The sequence below is a fragment of the Myotis brandtii genome, unplaced genomic scaffold (assembly GCF_000412655.1).
Source record: "Myotis brandtii unplaced genomic scaffold, ASM41265v1 scaffold123, whole genome shotgun sequence".
Classification (NCBI taxonomy): domain Eukaryota; kingdom Metazoa; phylum Chordata; class Mammalia; order Chiroptera; family Vespertilionidae; genus Myotis; species Myotis brandtii.
Genome location: NW_005354291.1, coordinates 10,602,843 through 10,606,994, shown reverse-complemented (window position 1 = coordinate 10,606,994; position 4,152 = coordinate 10,602,843).

Sequence of the window (4,152 nt, the reverse complement as noted above, 5' to 3'; positions counted from 1 at the left end):
ACCCGTGTGTCAGAGGTGACACACGAACTCATTTTTTTGGTTGATTTTTCTTTGTTAAATGGCATTTAAATATATAAAATAAATATCAAAAATATGTCTTTGTTTTACTATGGTTGCAAATATCAAAAAATTTCTATATGTGGCACGGCACCAGAGTTAAGTTAGGGTTTTTCAAAATGCTGACACGCCGAGCTCAAAAGGTTTGCCATCACTGGCTTAGGCCCATTCCCCCTGGGTGGGACATCCTTAGCACTGCTGCAGAGGCAGGAGAGGCTCCCGTCACCACCACTGCGCTTGCCAGCCGTGAGCCTGGCTCAGGGCTTCTGGCTGAGCGGCACTCCCCCATGGGAGTGCACTGACCACCAGGGGGCAGCTCCTGCATTGAGCATCTGCCCCCTGGTGGTCAGTTTGCATCATAGTGACCGGTTGTTCCTCCATTCAGTTGATATGCATATTAGGCATTTATTATATAGGATCAGCAAGTGATTTAAAAATTTAAATGTCAAAATTCCATTTTAATGGATTCTAAAACCAAGATATTTAGGAATAAATTTGGCACGAAGCATGTAATACATCTACAATGAAAACTAAAACATTTCTGAAAGAAATTAAAGAATATCTACATACACGGAGAGATAGATCATGTTCATTGATTTAAAAACTCAATATTGACTGGATGTCAGTTCTCCCTCAATTGATCTGTAGAGTCAACAAAATCGCAATAAGAATCCCACCAGGTGTCTTGGATAAATTGAGAGATGATTCTAGCATTTCTACAGAAATTCAAAGGACCCAGAATATTCAGACTGCTTTTGAAAAAAGAACAAAGTTGGAGAATGTTCGCTACCTGACTTATGTGATGAATGCAAGTGAATGGAAGAAGCTGGTACTAATTAAAATCCCTCTGGTGAGGGGGCAGCATTCCAGTAAGTGGGAACAAGGTTCTAACTACAATGTCTTGTGCTTAACTCCACTGGCCTCACAGGCTACAGATGGATGTCTAGTGGTGGGGCCCAGGTATGTGTACTGGACCACTTCTGCGGTGTGATTTTAGGCATGTAGCCTCTTTGTGGTGTGTATAGTCCTCCTGATGATTCTATGTGCTACCAAATAATCTATGACAAATTTATTTTCTGCTTAAAATTGGCAAAAGTTGTTTCTTTTATTAGCAACAGGAATTTTATTAGCAACAGGCTGATACAAATACTAGGAAGAAAAATAAAGAAGGATGAAGGGACAAAGGGTGACTGAGGCTATATTTTGGATAAAGGGAAAAGAATGAACTTCTCTGAGGAAGTGGCATTTAAACAGAGACCATATTATTCCATTTTAGTTTGGAAAAAGAAAAGTGTTCCATATGTGTATATATGTCTAAGATTATGATAGAACAATGTGAATAGATCATCATGTCAGGATGATCATAGCTCCCAAAGATACGTCCACATCCCAATCCCTGGAACATGCAAATGTTAGCTTTTTTAGAAAAGGGATCCATGCAAATGTGATTAAATTAGAGATATTGAGATGAGAACTTCATTTTGGATTTTGGCTCAGTGAAATTAATATTGAACTTCTAGCCTTCAGTTCTGTGTTGTTTTAATCTACCAAGTTTGTGGTAAATTATTACAGCAGCCACAGAAAACTAAACTCTCATCTATAACTCTCATCAACTATAACTATAACTCTCATCATCTGGAGGGAGGGACGGAAGTAGAGATTAGAAGTGGGGAGAAAGATAAGGATATGAATATATATGTCAATATCCTTTATGTAAATTAAAAATAAATGAACAGAAAACAAGAATGTAAATTTTATGAAAATATATACAAACAAAAAGATTTGTATTAAACATGCAAGAATGATTGCTGTTGGGAATGGAGATAGAGGGGAAGAGATGACAACAGAAATGAAAAATTCAGTTGAAAATTTGGATGATAAAGTTGGGGAAACTTCCTATAAGATAGAGCTAAATGAGAAAGAGATGAAAAGTAGACTAGAAAAAGAGTAATAAATTAGAGGGCCAGTCTAGGTGACCCAACATCTGCATAAAAAACAGTCCAGAACAAGAGAAAAAAAAAAGGGAATCTAGACATCAAAGAAATTATTCAAGGAAATTCTCCTGTACAGTTTGATTTTAGATTGGAGAGAGAAGGTAGAGTAAAATGAAAGTGGAGAACTTTACATAAAGATTCTGGAAGGTCACATTTGCTAGAGCTAATCCTTCTTTTTAGATAAAGATTCTGGAAGGTCACATTTGCTAGAACTAATCCTTCTGTTTAGAATGGCTGTAAAGGCTCTTTTGACCAGCCCAGGAATCCTCCTATATAATAAAAGCCTAATATGCTAAGTGTGTGGTCATTGGTCGGCCATTCAACCAATCAAAGCGTAATATGCTAATGATATGCGAAGGCAGCTCAACCGCTCACTATGATGTGCTCTGACCACCAGGGGGCAGATGCTCTGACCAATAGGTTGTGAGAGGGGCCGGACACGTTCTGGAGCCCTCCTGCGGTCCCTCCCTGGCTGGCCAACCTCCTATGTCCCTTCCCGGCCCCAATCGTGCACCAGTGGGGTCCCTTGGCCTGGCCTGTGCCCTCTTGAAATCCGGGTTGAGGGACTTGCCCCCCCCCCCCCCCAGTGCATAATTTCGTGCACCGGGCCTCTAGTTTTTACATAATCTTCAAGACCCAAGGTATCATCACAGCTTCAGGAAGCCATCCTGGACTCATTTAGCCAAAGTAAACAGTTCTTCCAATATACATCATAGAACTCATTGCATTAGAATAAATTATTAATTAATTAGTGTCTGTTTTATCTCCTAGAGCAGCGGTTCTCAACCTGTGGGTCTCGACCCCTTTGACGGTCGAATGAACCTTTCACAGGTGTCACCTAAGCCCATCCTGCTTATCAGATATTTACATTACGATTCATAACAGTAGCAAAATTACAGTTATGAAGTAACAACGAAAATAATTTTATGGTTGGGGTCACAACATGAGGAACTGTATTTAAAGGGCCAGAAGGTTGAGAACCACGGTCCTAGAAGGAGGTATGCTATTTGAGGGCAGAAGCCAGTTGGGGCTCATTCATCTTTAAAGTCACAGTGGTGGTAACTCAATAGTCTTTTGTTTTATCTTGGAACAGTGGGTAAAGTGAAAATATTGGACACCTCTATTTTTGTGCCAGAAAGTTGAGGGTCAGTATAAGGTAACAACCATCACATTCATGTAGCAAACACTCCACACCTTATCACCAGTGCTCACAGCCGCCCTACAAGATAAGCATTATAATCCCAACTGTACAGGTGGAGAAACTGACCTTGCCACCCAAAGTCACAAACAGCTAGTAAGTGCCCTGGATTGAAACGGGCATTTGGCCCCAAGTTCTTATTCCCAGCCACTCCACCCTGATTCCTCGACATTCATTATAGCTTTTGCAAACATTTTTTCCACTCTTTGTACTTCACATCAGTTCATTCATTTCCAGTTTACTAATCTCTGGCTTCTGTGATTATATCACTACACCATTTACCCATTGTGTAAAATAACCCACTTTTAAAAAGAGTCCGGCATGGCCTGCATGGTTCAGTGGTTGAGCGTGTACCTATGAACCAGGAGGTCACGATTGGATTCCTGGTCAGGGCACATGCCTGGGTTGCAGGCTCTGATCCCCAGTAGGGGGACTGCAGGAAGCAGAGGATTAATGATTCTCTCTCATCATTGATGCTTCTCTCTCTCCCTTCCTCTCTGAAATCAATAAAAATATATTTTTAAAAATAATCAATCAATCAATCAATAAATAAATAAATAAAAAGAGTCCGCATGAGCCCAATTTTCCAATTCACATTTGTGTCTTTCAGTTGAGGAACTCCATCTTCTGTGTCCACATAAGCACCCTTTCTTACTTTTAGTATGAATACATTTTACTGATTGTAAGGTAGGGGGTTCCGCTATATGGACTATAGACTCGTCCTCCTTGTCTTATTTTTATTTGTATTTTTTCTTACACAGAACGAGAGAGTGCAGCATATCCCAGATGGTGGAGTATGATAATAGCCTGTGTCTTTAAATAAAAAGAAAGGCCCTGCCCCGCCTCCAGGAGAGGCTGCTAGGAGCTGCGGGCGAGGCTGCGGGCGGGCGGGCGGGATGCCCG